Here is a 17,775-nt window from a genome sequence, read left to right as displayed (position 1 = left end):
ATCAAATCTTGGAAAGGCTAGCTGGTCACTCATACTATTACTTCCTTGATGGGTATTCGGGTTACAACCAGCTAGAGAAAGCACTTGAGGATCAGGAAAAGACCATATTTACATACCCCTTTAGCACCTTTGCTTACCAAAGGATATCATTTGGACTATGTAATGCCCCCGCCACTTTTCAGTAATGCATGTTGAGTATTTTTTCTGACATGGTGGGGTAATACGTAGAGGTCTTCATGGATGACTTCTCTGTCTTTGGTCCATCCTTCAACAATTGCTTGAAAAATCTTAAATGTGTGCTGAAGCGATGTAAAGAAAAGAATTTGGTACTAAATTGGGAGAAGTGTCATTTCATGGTTCGTCAGGGGATTGTCCTTAAACATGTCATCTCGTCCAAAGGAATTGAGGTAGATAAGGCTAAGATTGATCTTATCTCTAACACACCTCCACCCTTTACATACGAGACGTGCGATCCTTCTTAGAATATGCCAGGTTTTACAGGAGATTCATAAAGTACTTCAGTCACCTTTCTCATCCTTTATGCAATCTACTTCAGAAGGATGTACCATACAAGTGGACTGAGCAATGCCAAGAAGTTTTTTCTAAGCTCAAGGGCATGCTAACCACTGCACCGATCATGCAGCCACCCAATTGGAGCATTCCTTTTGAACTTATGTGTGGTGTGTCCGACTATTCTCTTGGGGCGGTGCTAGGCTAGAGAAAAGACAAAAAGCCCTATGTCATACACTACGCAAGTAAAACCTTAAATCCTGCCCAAGTGAATTACTCTACTACAGAGAAGGAACTCTTAGCCGTAGTATTCGCTTTGGACAAATTTAGGTCGTACTTGACTGGATCCAAGATCATCATCTACACTGATCATGTAGTGCTCAAGTATCTTCTTTCTAAGAATGATGATAAACCCCACTTGATAAGATGGATCCTTCTACTCTAGGAATTCGATTTGGAAATGAAAGATAAAAAGGGAGTAGAGAAGATAGTGATTGACCATCTTTCATGCCTTGATCTTTCTGATTCCCTTGAGATGACACATATAAATGACATGTTCCCTGATGAACAATTGTTTAAAGTCTCCCATTCACCTTGGTTTGCCGATATTGCTAATTATCTTACTATAGGTTTCAAGCTAACACATTGGACTGCACAGGATAAGAAGAAATTTTTCACCATGGTACACAAATTCTTTTGGGATGATCCGTATTTATTTAAATATTGCTTAGATCAGATTCTAAGGAGATGTGGGCTAGATAATGAACACCATAGTGTCATCTCCTTCTGTCACACTCAGTCATGTGGTGATTCACTTTTCTACTAAAAAACCACGGCCAAAATTCTGCAGGGCGGCTTTTATTGGCCCACCATGTTCACGGGCACTCATGAATTTTGCAAAGCTCGGGAGCATCGTCAGTAATTGGGAGCATTGTCTCATCGAAATATGATGCCTTTGAACCCCATTCTGATCATTGAAGCATTTGATTACTAGGGCATAGATTTCATAGGACTATTCCCCCAATCTTTTGGAAATTTATACATTTTACTAATAGTAGACTATATCACTAAATGGGTCGAGGCGATCCCATGCCGGAATAATGACCATCAAATGATCATTAAATTTGTTGGGGATAAAAAATACAAGTCCGCAGACTCGGACTTAATGCCTCGGATCACAAAAGGATGTGTCAAGTCCGAGGCATGGTGCGCTAAACCGAGACAAAGGTTGAGTCGGTTCGGACGACTCATCAGCGTCCCGGGCATGCGTCGGGCGGACCACCCTGCCAGACCGACCATCGCTAGGACGAGCCTCATCCCGGATATCTTGGGATAAGATCTCCGACCCCGAAGCTCAAGGGATCGGATGAAGGCTCAAGATGGGCACGATCCTATCCCCGTGATCCCAGGAGAAGATCCCGCGCTCAATATCTGGAAGAGAATCCTCGTGCGACACACGCCCCAGTAGCTATAAAAGAAGGACCCCTGTCACCTTGAGAGGTACGGAACAAATCCTCTCTAAAAAGCTCCTCAATACTCTTAGACCTAGAATCCAGGCCTGACTTTGGCATCGGAGGGTCCCCTGCTCAAGCCAGGGTCTCCTTTGTCCCTTTTTCTTTTGTGTAGGTACACGAAGGTCCAAGAGGAGGAATCGGACATTTGCATCAACAGCTTGGCGCCGTCTGTGGGAAACGTACAAAAAGCCATCTCGTATCTCTATACCGATTTCAATGGTGATGACTAGAAGGACGGTCCCAGAAGAAGATTTGAATGAGAATGCGATTACAGGGCCAGCGGGTCCAATCGCGGTTCCCGCAGCCCAGAACCCACCTAACAACCGCCGACGAGGGGCGACCGGAACAAGCAACAATCAGCGGGGTCGCGACGATGGGCGATTGGACAAGGAAGTTCAAGAAATCCGCTCCGATATGAATATGATGAAGCAGATGCTGGAACGAATGTATCAGCAGCAAATGCAGCCACTCCCGCATCCTCAAGGGGAGACAGCGCACGTACCGGCGGCGGCGGTTGATCCTCAACCTTCCGCGCCGCAGTCTTTCCGGCCGAGCCAACCCCAAGGCGGATCAGAACCATCTCCAGCGCAGTCAGCCAACGTTTCCCTCCCCCCGACTGATCTTCGGCACGAGATAGAACGAAGAAGGCGCAATCGCCCATCCATGGAAGGCACGGCAGAGAGCAGTGAACCTTGGAAAGCCGACATTCAAAATTTTAAAAGAGAAGTGCGGGAAGAAATGGCGAAAGAGATGGCGGACATAAAGCACGGCCAGAATGTATATCCAACCGGATCCGAAGCGAAGGCGTCCCCCTTTGTGGACTCGGTACTTAAGGCCCGGTTGCCCGAGGGGTTTCGATTACCTCAAATCACTCCTTTCGCCGGCAAGACCGACCCAACGGAGCACATCGAATGCTTAAGAACCTATATGGAGCTCCACGATGCCTCGGACGCAGTAATGTGTCGGGCCTTTTCTCTTACATTGACCGATGTAGCTCGACTGTGGTTCAAACAGTTGAAACCAAAGTCCGTCAGTTCATTCGCTGAGCTGAGTGACGCCTTCCTCACCAATTTCATCGGCGGAAAGAAGAAATTGAAGCCCCATGCACATCTGAACAACGTAGTTCAAAAGCAGGGAGAGCTACTGAAAGATTACATCAAGCGTTTTAATTTCGAATCCCTTCAGGTTCGAAAACATTCGGAAGAAACGTCTCTCAATGCGCTCATGCAAGGAGTTAGAGATAAGCCATTCCTGGCATCTCTAGACAAAACTCCGCCCGATACTCTGGCAGAATTTATGGCACGGTCGGATAAGTATGCGAATGCCGAGGAAGCGCGAATCCTGCGTGAAACTAAAACCTTAGCCAAAGAGTCAAACAAAAAGGAAGCCGACTCGGCCGGAGGAAGGAAACGCAAGGATGATCAAGCGCGCGATGAGCGAAGGTCGGGAAAGCGGCCGGACCGAAGATTTTCTGCGTATACTCCCTTGAACAAGACTCAGGAAGAGGTATTGATGGAAATAAAAAACGAAGGCTTTGTTAACTGGCCCAGTAAGCTCAGGAGTAATCCTAATCGGCGGGACAAGGATAAATACTGTCATTATCACCGTGATCACGGACATAACACAAGTGATTGCCGTCACCTAAAAGAAGAGATCGAACGACTCATAAAAGACGGCCGACTCAGAGAACATATGGTTAAAGCTCCGAGGCACGCCCGACCGAGAGCCAGCCTATGGAAGAAATCCGGACGATTATCGGCGGTCCACAAGGTGGGGGCGACTCAAACAATGCACGAAGGAATCATGCAAGAAAACTTACTCAGCCTCAGTCCGAGCTCATGATCATAGATCGGCCACCAAAGGAGAAGAAAAGAGAAAGATATTGCATCTCTTTCACGGACGAAGATGCCCGAGGCATCTATCACCCCCACGATGACGCATTGATTGTCACCCTGGCTATCGCTAACCGAAAGGTGTTTCGGATACTCGTCGATACGGGGTCATCTGCAGACGTGTTATTTACCCAGGCGTTCGACAAAATGGGGATCGAACGGTCCACACTACGCCCAGTTCGGACCCCATTGACCGGTTTTTCCGGAGGACAGGTACTGCCTGAAGGGATTGTCTCGTTGCCGCTCACCGCTGGTAGTGCCCCATGTCAGACGACGATGATGGTTGACTTCTTGGTCGTCGATCAACCCTCAGTATACAACGCAATACTCGGCCGACCTTCATTGAGTCTCCTCCAGGCCGTGATATCCACATACCACCTTTCAATGAAGTTCCCGACCGAGTCGGGAGTCGGAATTGTCAAAGGAGACCAGCAGGATGCAAGGCGATGTTACATGATAGCCGTAAAAGGAGCCGCCGACAAAAGTCCGACCAACATATTAACGATTGAATCATTGGACCCTCGGGGCGAGAATTATGAACAAGGACAGCCGGTCGAGGATCTTGTCTCGGTCCCCTTGGCCGAGACAGATGGATTCAAGACGGTACGAATTGGCTCGTCTCTGCAGTCCCCTTTGAAAGAAAAGCTGACAGCCCTGCTCCGTAGGTACGCCGACGTCTTTGCCTGGAGTCATGAAGATATGCCCGGGATCGACCCCTCTGTGGTAACTCACCGACTCAACATCGATCCGTCGTATCGACCGATCCGACAGAAGCGGCGACAGCTCAGCCCTGAACGATACGCTATCATTGAGGAAGAAGTCGACAAACTCCTCCAGGCTAATTTCATAGAAGAAGTATACTATCCAGAGTGGGTCGCGAATGTCGTGCTCGTAAAGAAATCCAACGGGAAGTGGCGGGTCTGTATTGACTATACTGACTTAAATAAAGCCTGCCCAAAGGATAGCTTTCCGCTTCCAAGGATAGACCAACTAGTAGATAGCACCGCCGGACATGAGCTCCTTAGCTTCATGGATGCTTATTCAGGATATAATCAAATTGCAATGCATAAGACAGATAAATCAAAAACTACCTTTGTCACCGACAAAGGCCTTTATTGTTACCGAGTGATGCCATTTGGTCTGAAAAATGCCGGCGCAACCTATCAAAGATTAGTTAATAAAATCTTTGCTCGGCTGATAGGCCGAACCATGGAAGTATATATTGATGACATGCTCGTCAAAAGTATACACGCGACAGATCATGTGAATGATTTAGAAGAAATGTTTCTCACCCTACGAAAGTTTCGGATGAAGCTGAATTCGAATAAATGCGCTTTTGGGGTGCGCTCTGGAAAGTTCCTCGGTTTCTTGGTTAGTCAGCGAGGAATAGAGGCAAACCCTGAGAAGATAAAGGCTTTGATTGATATGGAATCCCCTAAAACCATAAAGGACATACAAAGGTTGACTGGACGAGTCGCAGCACTTAATCGGTTCCTGTCCAGAGCCACCGATAAATGTCTCCCTTTCTTCAGACAGTTGAAAGGAAGACAAACAATGGACTGGACGGAAGAATGTGAAGCGGCATTCCAACAATTAAAATCATGTCTCGGTTCCGCACCTCTCTTATCAAAGCCCGAATCGGGGGAGTCTCTGCTCCTTTACCTAGCGGTGTCCGAGGCAGCGGTTAGCTCGGCCTTGATACGAGAATCCGAAGGAAAGCAACTGCCGGTTTACTACGTCAGCAAAGCATTATTGCCGGCGGAAACAAGATACCCAAGCCTGGAAACAATGGCCTTGGCTTTAATCACTTCCTCTCGCCGACTCAGGCTGTACTTCCATGCCCATACCATCATCGTAATGACCGATCTTCCGCTTCGCCAGGTATTGCAGAAACCAGAAGCTTCCGGCCGACTCACGAAATGGGCCATCGAATTGAGTGAATTTGACATTCAATATAAACCGAAGGCAGCAATCAAAGGGCAAGCAGTAGCTGATTTTATCGCCGAAGGAACTCCACCATTCGAGCTCCCGGTCAACGATATGCCAAAGGATGTTGCAGTTCCAACAACCGCTCCCCCGACCCTTACCTACCCTATTCCCTGGAAACTATTTGTCGACGGTTCTTCCACCTCGAAGGCAAGTGGGGCTGGGGTTGTGCTGGAAACCCCCGATCATACCTATATACAGCATGCCTTACGACTTGGATTCCAAGCGTCGAACAATACGGCGGAATATGAAGCATTATTACTCGGCCTCCGTCTCGCCGCTAGCTTGGAGGTCACGCACCTCAGTGTTTTCAGCGACTCTCAGTTGGTTGTTAATCAAGTTACCGGTGTATACCAGACACGAAAAGACCAGTTAAGGGCGTACATGCAGAAAGCGAAAGAACTTATCAACGGATTTCAACTCTGTCGTGTCACTCGGATCCCTCGCACGGAAAACAGCAAAGCCGATTTACTAGCAAAGCTCACCTCAGCCGATGAAGATGAAATACCCAGGTCCGTCCCTGTCGAATACGTCGATAAGCCGAGTATAGATGAACCAATTAGCGAGGCCGTCAATATAATCAACTCGGAACCATCCTGGATCGATCCAATCCGCCAATACCTTGACGAAGGGAAGTTGCCCGAGGATCGCGCCGAGGCTCGACGAATTAAGATCCGAGCCTCCCGTTACACCATACTCAACGGAACCCTCTATAAGAAAGGTTACTACACCCCGTTGCTGCGGTGCCTCAAACCCAGCGAGGCAGACTATGTATTACGGGAAATCCATGAAGGAATCTGCGGAAACCACTCTGGAGGGCGATCTCTTGCCCATAAGGTCCTACGACAGGGATATTACTGGCCCACTATCCAACACGACGCTCGCCAGCTCGTCCAAAAATGCGACAAATGTCAACGATTCGCAGCGATTCCGAGGCAAGCCCCCGAGGCACTGACGCCGATGACTGGTCCCTGGCCCTTCGCACAATGGGGTGTCGACATCATAGGCCCGCTCCCTATGGGAAAAGGTCAGACCAAGTTTGCCGTGGTAGCAGTGGACTATTTCACGAAGTGGGCCGAGGCGGAGCCATTAGCTAAAATAACCGAGCAGAAGATCACCGAGTTTGTGTGGAAAAACATTATCTGCCGATTCGGAGTGCCCCGTACCATTGTCACAGACAATGGAAGGCAATTTGATAATAGGAGCTTTCGCGAGATGTGCGACAACCTCGGAATCAGAAACGTTTATTCTTCACCTCATCACCCTCAAACCAACGGACAGGTTGAGGCGGTTAACAAGATTATCAAGCAACATCTTCGGACCAAGCTTGGCCGGGCCAAAGGAGCATGGGCCGAAGAGCTCCCGAAGATTCTTTGGGCTTACCGAACTACGGCTCGAACAGCCACAGGAGAGACTCCGTTTTCACTAGCTTATGGCTCGGAAGCCGTCACTCCCGTTGAAGTCGGATTACCTTCGGCTCGAATCACCTCATTCAATGCAGAAGAGAATGAAGAACTCCTTGCACTCGGACTCGACCTTTTGGACGAACAAAGGGAAGTGGCGCGGCTGCGCACGGAGGCGCGGCAACGACAAGTGGCTCGGTTCTACAATACCCGAGTTAAGATTAGAAGGTTTCGAATGGGAGATATGGTTCTCCGGAAAGTTTTCTCCAACACTAAGGAATTTGGATCGGGTACGCTGGGACCCAATTGGGAAGGACCCTATATCGTCTCGGGCACCATACGACCAGGAACGTATCGGCTAGAAGACCTAAACGGACAACCATTGCCTCACCCTTGGAACGCTGAACACCTCAAGGTCTACTATCCTTAGCTCGGTGCTCAATGTTTAAAGACTCTGAACTGAGAAAGATTAAAGCCAAGTCAAATGAATAAAGCTAAGCGTTTTTCTTTCATTCATCAAAGCACGTACAAATACAATGTGTGAATACATCAAAGTGAAAAAAAAAATCAAAGGGCCCTGATAACTGTCCTCATGCACCGGCCTCGTCCCCAGTAGCAGTGTCTTCAGCAGCGGCGTCTGGGTTCTCGGATTCCGCGGCTGCTCCACCCTCGATTTCTGAAAGGTCAAGGTCAGGAAAAGATTCCTTTATATCCTTGACGCATTCCAGATATCCGCTTTGGAACAAGCGGTCCCTCTCGTCCTCGAACTCTGCCGACTCAAGGAAAGCTTGGACGGCTTGGTCCCTGGCCTTCTCAGCCTCCCGAACCTTCTCGTCGGCCTGTCGAATACGCTCCGCCACCTCAAGCTTAGCCTGAGCTAAGTCATCTGCGCACGAAGCATGAACTGCGAGAATTCGCCAGTTCTCTTCTTCAGCCTCGGAGAGCAGAGCCAGTACCCGAGCGACCTCCACTCTCGCTTCATCCAAGGCTCTTCTGGAGGAAGCCGCCTCTGCTCCCGCATCTTCGGCAGCCTTCCGGGCAAGAGCCGCCTCGCCTGTCAGGATGCCGACCCGGATTTCGGCCTCCTCGCGCCGCCCTTCAGCTTCTGACAGAAGGGTCTGCAGCCGATGAGTTGAGGATAGCTCCTTGCTGGCCTTAATCAAGCAGGGAGCGAGTTCGAAAAGCATCCTCGCTGCATGGCTGACGGTTTGCGATGACGGGGCGTTATAGAGCCTCACGAACTCTCTTTCGCCACCGTGGGCTAAGGCCCAGGGAACCATCCCCGATACCACTTGCTGCAGGACAGACGGCCCTTCCTGGTTCGTCTCCTCCCCTCTGGAGGATGCGGTCCTCGTCTCACCTTCCCCTCTAGAAGACGCGGCCCTGGTCTCTTCCTCCCGTCTCGGAACGTCCGTTTCAACGTTCGCCGAGTCGGGTGCCGCCTGAGGTTCCGAGGCAGCAACCGCCGTCTCTTCAGCCCTTTCTTCTGGGTCGGGAATTACGACGACGGGAGGGGCAGAAGAACTCGCTGGTTCTTTCTCCTTCCGCACCACCTTTTGCCTCTTAGGCGGCCGAGGCTCTGACAAAAGAACTGACCGCGGAGGAGCCTTCAACTTCGTGACTGCCCTAAAGGGAGGACGAGCTCCAGTCATTTCTAAGGGAGCCGGCTCGTGAATAACCCTGAGATTGGGACGGGCTTCAGGCAGATCTGTAAAAAAAAAAAAAAAAAAAAAACGAAGTAAGTCAGGGGAAATTCGGAAAACTCAGAAGACACATTTTCAATTACCTATGACTTCCGAGTCTAGTCCTGCAAGATGAAGGCGTTCCGGCTGTAGAAGCACCTTCCAAGACCTGTCAGCCGGATCCAACGTCCTCAACTCTTTGATCCGAGCCGAGGCACTAGAGCCGAGCTTCGCCCGCTTCTTCGGGATATCTGCCAGGCACAAGTCCTTCAGACTCAGAATATTACAAAAAATGAAAAAGGACGAGAGAGAGAGAACCCAAGTCACCTGCCCTCTGGAATGTCCGAGGAACACGAGCCTCGTAAGACTCGGAGTCATCAGTCTCCCACCGACCACATGCCCAAAACCAACACTCTCTCCAATGTTTGTTGGAAGTGGGAGGGTCAGTTATCAAGGAACCGCCTCCGCCTCGCCAAGCAGCGAAGACGTAGAAGCCAGGGTAGTTCGGATTCACCCGCACTTGGTACAGGTGGAGAAATTCGTCGACTGTGAGCGGTGGCTGTTCCATCTCGGCCCACAACACCGCACACCTGAATAAATTCCTCCACCCATTCGGGACTATCTGCCCCGGGGCAATCTGAATGCGAGACAATACTCCCCGGATGATGGCCTGAAGGGGCAGACGCAAGCCGCATTGCATTGACACTTGGTAAATGGCGACCGCCCCAGCAGGAGGGTGATCCGGCAAATCATTTGGACGGGGGAGATAGGTGATGACCGATTCGGGGATGTGATACCCGATCCGGATTCTGTCTAAGTCCGCCTCAGTTAAAACTGAGGGAACTTGACCGCTTAAATCTTCCCCCGATCCTTCTCCTTCAGACTCGGCATGCGCCGGTTCGTCAACGGGAACTGGGTCGGAGGTTCCCTCGGCAATCAACATTTCATCTTCTTCCTCCTCATCTTCCTCCATGCCCCTTGGGAAGTTAGGCCTTCCCGGGCGGGTTAATAAAGACGACCCACCACGAGAAGGAACAACAGAAGCAGGGCGCTCCGCCGGAGCTTCAGCGACTCTCTCAGATAGAAAAGCAGCGTTGGCATCCACTGCTATCTCCGTCAGTAAGGAAGGCGGTTCCGCAACATTCCAAAAACGTTGCGCTTCGCCTTCGTCTCCGGAAGCTCCCCCCTGGGGACTTCGAGAACCCCTATCCGCCATTATTATCTAATAGAGAGGGAGGAGAAACTCACCGGAGGGAGAAACGAAAACGGAAATGGCGGAAGGAAGCGCTGACGGTTAAGAGAGAGGAAAGGAAGAAGATGAAAGACTGAGAAGGCTCCAAAGGGAATGAAAAGTAGGAATGGCAATAGAAGTTCAAAATGCGGACCCCCACCAATTTATAAGATCGCCATACGGCGGGAGTAATTAATGAGGAAATGATTCGACGCCTGCATCGATTCCCCCACTCGACACGTGGCGCTCGTCGACTGACGACAATAATGCCCTTGCTACGTGTCCAACCCTCATTGGCGGGATGAGCGACTTGACGGCTGACGGCGCATGCGATGTCAGGAACCGAACCGCCTCCCTTCAAAGGCGACATGGAACGCATTAAATGACCACCTACTGTCTCGGACTGGGTTATGAACCGACTCAAAACTCGCTACTCCTAAGTGTCATATGAAACACACGGAGTAGGGGGGGCTTACTGTTGGGGATAAAAAATACAAGTCCGCAGACTCGGACTTAATGCCTCGGATCACAAAAGGATGTGTCAAGTCCGAGGCATGGTGCGCTAAACCAAGACAAAGGTTGAGTCGGTTCGGACGACTCATCAGCGTCCCGGGCATGCGTCGGGCGGACCACCCTACCGGACCGACCATCGCTAGGACGAGCCTCATCCCGAATATCTTGGGATAAGATCTCCGACCCCGAAGCTCACGGGATCGGATGAAGGCTCAAGATGGGCACGATCCTATCCCCGTGATCCCAGGAGAAGATCCCGGGCTCAATATCGGGAAGAGAATCCTCGTGCGACACACGCCCCAGTAGCTATAAAAGAAGGACCCCTGTCACCTTGAGAGGTACGGAACAAATCCTCTCTAAAAAGCTCCTCAATACTCTTAGACCTAGAATCCAGGCCTGACTTTGGCATCGGAGGGTCCCCTGCTCAAGCCAGGGTCTCCTTTATCCCTTTTTCTTTTGTGCAGGTACACGAAGGTCCAAGAGGAGGAATCGGACATTTGCATCAACAAAATTCTTAAAAGAAAACATCCTTTCCCGGTTCAGAGTGCCTCGAGCCATCATTAAGGATGGAGGCTCACATTTATGTACTAAGCCATTTGCAAACTTAATAAAGAAATATAGCATCTCTCATAAGGTGAGCACTCCATACCACCCATAGACAAGTGGGAAAGCTGAGATTTTCAACAGAGAGATTAAACATATCTTAGAAAAAAATGGTTAACCCTGACCGTAAGTATTGGTCAATCCGCTTGACCGATGCCTTATGGGCATACCGTACAACCTTTAAAACTCTCATTGGAATGTCACCCTTTAGACTCGTCTATGGGAAAGCTTGTCATTTACCTATGGAGTTGGAACATAGAGCCTACTGGGCTCTTAAGAATTTGAACTTTGATTTGGACAACGCTGGCTCGTTGCGCAAGCTACAATTGAATGAATTCGAGGAGATCCGGAATGACGCATACGAGAACTCGAGAATTTACAAGGACGAAATGAAGGTTTTCCATAATAAGAACATCCTTCAGAAGTCATTCTCGGTTGGTGAAAAAGTCATTTTGTACAATTCTCAGTTACATCTTTTTTCAGGAAAACTCCAATCTCATTGTACCGACCCTTTCACAGTTACTAATGTCTATCCTCATAGGGTCGTCGAGATAAAGAATCCGAATAATGAAAATACTTTTACAGTAAATGGACATTAGTTGAAGCCATTTGTTGATAAAATCGATTCAGAGGATATGTCTATACCTCTGACTGATCCTATGTACCAGGATTGATCTCCTAGTTTGATGGAGGTATAATGAGGTTTATCACTTTCATATGATTTAGGACTAGGATAGTTTGCTTTTGCTCATTAGGATAGTTTGCTTATACTTTGTTGAGTTTTGTTTTGTGCTAACCCATTTTATGCTAAGATTCATGGAAAAGCTTCAAATTTCCTTCCTCTAGGCATTATCTTTCCATCACTATTCCCTTTCTTTTCATTGCCTCATATGCATTACATGTTTATTTCTTTTACATTATGGACTATATAGATTTTAAGTTGGGGATGGGGGATTAGGTAAACTAATCAGTGTTTTCTTAGTTTTGAGCAAAAAAAATAAATATTTGTAATGTTTCAAGTTGGAATCTGTTTAGAAACAAAAGTTTATGTACTTAAGAATGGTTTGAGTGGGATAATAAGATGAAGATTGGATCTTGAATTGTTGGAGTTTGATCACCCGAGTAAACCATCACCTAAGATTCTTAAATAATTAGTAGGAAACTTGTATATAATCATTCAAATTTCTTCCTTGGGATGTGTTAGGATTGCTAATGGTTAGAATTTGAATCATTGATAAATGTTGAGAATTAAGCTTGGAGAATTTTATCTACCTTAAAAGATTAAAAAAGGCCATGAAAAGAATGAAAAATAACATCTTTGAGGAAAATGAAAAAAAAGGTCTTTGAAAAGGATGAATTGTTTGAAAAAGAATGAATAAGAATAGCCATCGATATAAAATAAAAAACTAGAAAAAGAAGAAAAATGAGAATATATTCGGAATCAAAACTTTGACTAATTTTGATATGATGAACATGGCTAACATTATGAAATAATAGTATTCCCATGGGAAGTAAGTTAACATTCATTGAAAAAACTTGGAATATGAACTTATGCTCTGAATTAAATGATAAAGAATTTATTTGATTGATTGCTTATGTGATTCGGCTCTAGGTTTTCAAAATACCACTTTCATGTCTTAAGTCTACTCATTCATACTTGATTATATAAAAGATTGTTTTCTGAAAAAGGTTTGAACATTGAGCATTGATATTCATTTTTTGCATACTTTGCTCGGGACTACCAAACTGCTGATTGGGGATTGTGTTGAGGGTCAAATATTGCATATTATCCCTCATTTATTACTTAGTTTTATGAACATGATAATGCTTAATGTTCTATTTTAATCATGTTTGTGTTGCAAGGGGAACTTAAGAGCATAGATTGAAAAGGATGCTAAAAGCATGGATTTAATGCTTAAGAATCACCAAGGCAAATGAGGGATCTTAGGAGACCAAGAACGGAGAATTCTCATGCCAAAGATCTATGGAAACCAAGTATAAAGGATGAAGAAAAGATTGGCAAGAGCACAAGTAAAAAAGTAGAAAAATAGCCAATTTCGGTGCTACCTAAGCCAACTTTGGTAGCTACTTAAAGTGCACAAAACAGTCTAGCAAGAAAACAACTTAATTCGGTGCTACCTAAGCTTAATTCGGTACCACCGAAGCCAATTTCGGTAGCTACCTAAGTAAATTTGATAGCTACCCAAGCACTCTGCACATACAATTATAGATGTGATAAATTTCATATACGAATTCGGAGCTACCGAAGCCAACTCGGTGCTACTGAAATCATGCAGAATTGTTGTGTAGGGCCAACGCGAATTGCGTAATTTGAGGCAGTTTGCAGAAATTTCAAGTCGATGCGTAAGAGGGGGATGCACACCTATAAATAGGAGTCTCTAGGATGTTCCTAGGCATCGTCTAGGGTTTAAGGAGTGGAGCAAAAGCGTGGAGAGCCACCACCCAGAGTCTTTCTTCCTCTTCCTTAATAGTTTTTAGTTGTTTTTATGCTTTTCTTAAGAGATTTTAGTTCAATCATGTTTATGGTTGCTTAAATTTATTAGCTAGGGCTAAGAGGTGAAGCTTGTAGCATGATTGGGATGTTTACTTAACTTTGATTCATGTTTATGTTTGAACTGCATTGAATTCTAGTTGATCCTAAGGAATATTTTCAGTTTTTAATGGTTTGTTATGACTCAAATTACAATAAGGCTGCAATAACTTTAAATATCTTCTTTTCTATTTGAGATTGTGGATTTGGTAAATCTCGTTGTTTGCTAATGTCTCCTGGGCATGGTTGGGTGATAGAATCCCTTCCGATTTACCACAATTCTCCTTCATTGAGGCTAGATCAATGAGAAGTTTAGAGATTTGACTTTCTCTTCTTCCAACTAGAGAGGATAGGACTCTGATTCTAGTTGGATCTATTGAATTAAGCAAGGTAGCATCTCAATTCCTACAAGTGGATCCTTGGCACCCTAGTTCCCACCTTTAAATTTTTAAGTTTTAATTACTTAAATCATAATTACTCTCTTCAATTATTTAGATTTAGTTTTAGTTCTTCAACAAGTTCTAGTTAAAGGTTAAATTTAGAAGATATGAACAAGTCAGTCCCTGTGGATTCGAACTCGATCTCACCGAGATTATTACTACATTGCGACCCTACACTTGTGGTTGTGAACAATAACTTAAAAAATTCAAAACCTTTTCAAGTCTCTAAAATAAATAAGGTCAAACATCAAAGGAATAATAAACCTCCTTTAGCTAAAAAAACTATGGACTTTCTTAAATAGCTATTGAAATCCAACTCTGATAAGATTGGAGTATATAGAAAAAGGAGAAATCCTAACTCCCAAACATAACAAAAAGTAAGAGATCCTCCTAAACTTAGAACCATAATTAAATGGGTTCCCAAGGTTAAGTTTCTTGTTGCCCACACAGCTTTCAATGCTATTAGCCATTCAAGATGGTACCTGTATAGTGGCTATTCAAGACACATGACAGGTGATAAGGCTATATTCTCAAACATCAAGGAAGTAAATGGCGGCTCAGTTACATTCAAAGATGGAAGCAACTATATGATAATTGGCCAAGGTAATGTACAACTTCCTAACTTACCTCTCTTCGAAAATGTTCTATATGTTGAAGGATTAAAACATAATCTTCTAAGCATATCTTAGATCTGTGATAATAAGCATAGTGTAAAATTTTCAGATCATGGATGTGAGATTATAAATGAGAAAGGAAGTGTAATATTAAATGGTCGCAAAACGTCTAAAAATTGTTATATAATCAATAACTCTTGCTCAACAAACCATTTATGTTACATGGTTCAAACAGACGAGAATGAATTATAACATAAACATCTTGGACATGTAAACTATAAACATCTATATAAATTGAGCAAAAGAGATCACTTACGTGGCCTACCTAAACTGAAAAAGATAGAAAAAGTTTGTGGCACATGTCAAATATGAAATTGCGGTAGAATCGCTATTACTGAAGTATGAAGTATGTCCAAATGTCCTAAAGGGGGATAAATAGGACTTTTCAAAACTTGTTTTCTATTAATAACAAACTATACCTAACTTTAAAAATAAAGGAAGTAAGGCAAAGTAACTCTATGACTTCCAAGCCAATAGAGGGTTGTTCACAACCCTAAGTGTATGGTTGCGATGTAGTAAAAATCACGATGAAACCGAGGTCGAATCCATAGGGACTAATCTTGTACATTTCTAAAAGTAACTAGAAGTGGAACAAGAAGAAGATTTATAAGGCCCATATCTTAGTCTGTACAATTCTGTAGACTCCCGCGATCCTTCCTGTCAAATTCAGGCAAACCGCGACCTATAATTGGCATTTGCGCGTGACCCTAAGTCGCGTCCTGTAGATCTGAGTCAACTTAATCCAAGACTTATACCATTGTGATCATACCGTCACCGTGGTTCCAACTCCACATCTTGTGCACCGATGCGATACCCACGCTAGGAGTTGTGGGCCTGCATTTATTTCGAGAAAACATCGTGCGTTACAAATTTTGAGAGAATTTCTACCATCCATCACATCAATCAATCAAAGTACAACCCATACCTAACCCATCCCTCTCTTACTAACAAGGCATGACAACCTATAACTCTCTCATCCAAAGTCAACTCTCTCTCTCACTCTTCACCCATCCCTTTCTTACTCTCACCCATCACTCTCCCATCACTCACACCATCCCTTTCATCCCATCACATCCTCTCCTCTCTCATTTCTCTCTTCACTCCTAAGCAACTAAGAGTGTGGACGTCCAAGCCTTCCATGAGAAGAGCCAAGTGTGACCCACTCCCTACCCCAAGAATTCACATCCCAACCCTTCAATCTTCATCATCCTCCATTAAAGATTGAGCATAGGAGCCTAGGAGGCCAAGGGACCAAGAAGGAGTGCAATCGGTGGTTGATCTTAGGTTTAGATCTTGATTTTGATGTGTGGGACAAGTGGGGCCTATCGGTTAATGGTAGAGACCCCATTTAGACCCTAGATGTGGCCAATGGCCCATCAAAATTCATATGTTTAATCCATGATGGGGGTCATTCTCCATGGACCCCACCATGATGTTTATTTGATGCTCATCTAGACCCTTGTGGGGGTCATCTAGATCCTTAATTTGTGGTGGGGACGAAATCCCCACCTTGATATCCTTATTTAAGGGCTCACATGTTTTGGGACCTATCTCGATGTATGTATTGTAAATGCTAGGAGGGCTCTTAGAGGCAGAGCCCTCCATCACTTATTTTTCTTCTCTTCCTCTCTATCTCTCTTTTTCCCAATCGATGGCCCACCCTTGACATATGTATTTGATCCACGCTGTCCATCCAGTGGACCATCCATGCTATCCACCAAGTGGGCCCACATAGGTGATGAAACCCCACTCCAGTGTGAGTGTTGGTAGTGTGTATCAGCATGTAAGAAGGAGGCTTGGAATGTGGTGGACACTGCTGCCAGTGTCCAGAGGACGATTCAGTAAGTAGCGTCCTAGTTGCTTGAATCATAGAAGGAAGGGTGTGAGCCCACAATGCTCCCCCTCCCCCCATGATGTATGTATTAAATCCACACCGTCCATCCAATTTCCCAGCTCATTTTAGCCCTTGAGCCAAATAATGAAGCCAATCTAAATCTCTGGCAGGCCATATCATAGAAAACAGTGATATTTACTGTTAAAATCTGTTAGGGCCCACTGTAATGTTTCTGCACATCAAAACATATTGGATATTGGGCTCATTTGAACCCAACACTGGCAGGAGAAACCAGCAGACAGACTGGATCGTCCTGATGTAGGCCCCACTATGAAAAACCTTAAGAAAATAAAATAATAATAATAAAATATAAATAGCATCTGACGCTATTGCTGTCAGTGTCCAGATGATGTTGCAGCAACCAGCGTCTTGCTACTGGATGTTGAAAGAACAGTGGGTCCCACCACTGGTCCCACCATGATGTGTGTCAGACATCTACACCGTGTATTTGATAGGTCCCCTCTAAGTATTGGGATACCCCAAAACCAACCATATACGGAACTTTGGTGGTCCACACTATAAAAAAAATAGCAGGGGAATGAACATCTAACATTGAAACCCTTTTTGGGTCACAAAAGTTTTGGATCAATATGAAATTTGTTTTTCCCCTTAATTTAGGTCTTTGTGACCTTATGAATAGATGGGATGGAAAATAAACATTATGGTGGGCCCCACGTGGGACCCACCTATGCGAAAATGGATTGGCTAGTGTACCTTATAGTAGCTATATAACTGTTGTAATGACATCAACAAGTTCTATGGGTCTGATCATGATATATATGTTATACCTAGACCGACCGTCCCTTTGTTGGACGGTGGGGCCCACCTTGCACGTGTGGCACATGTGGGGTGGGGCCTACCTTGAGTGTATGCATTGTATAT

Source organism: Magnolia sinica, chromosome 15 (genome assembly GCF_029962835.1).
Source record: "Magnolia sinica isolate HGM2019 chromosome 15, MsV1, whole genome shotgun sequence".
Taxonomy (NCBI): Eukaryota; Viridiplantae; Streptophyta; class Magnoliopsida; order Magnoliales; family Magnoliaceae; genus Magnolia; species Magnolia sinica.
The sequence above is the reverse complement of the archived record's forward strand: the minus strand, read 5'-3'. Positions refer to the sequence as shown.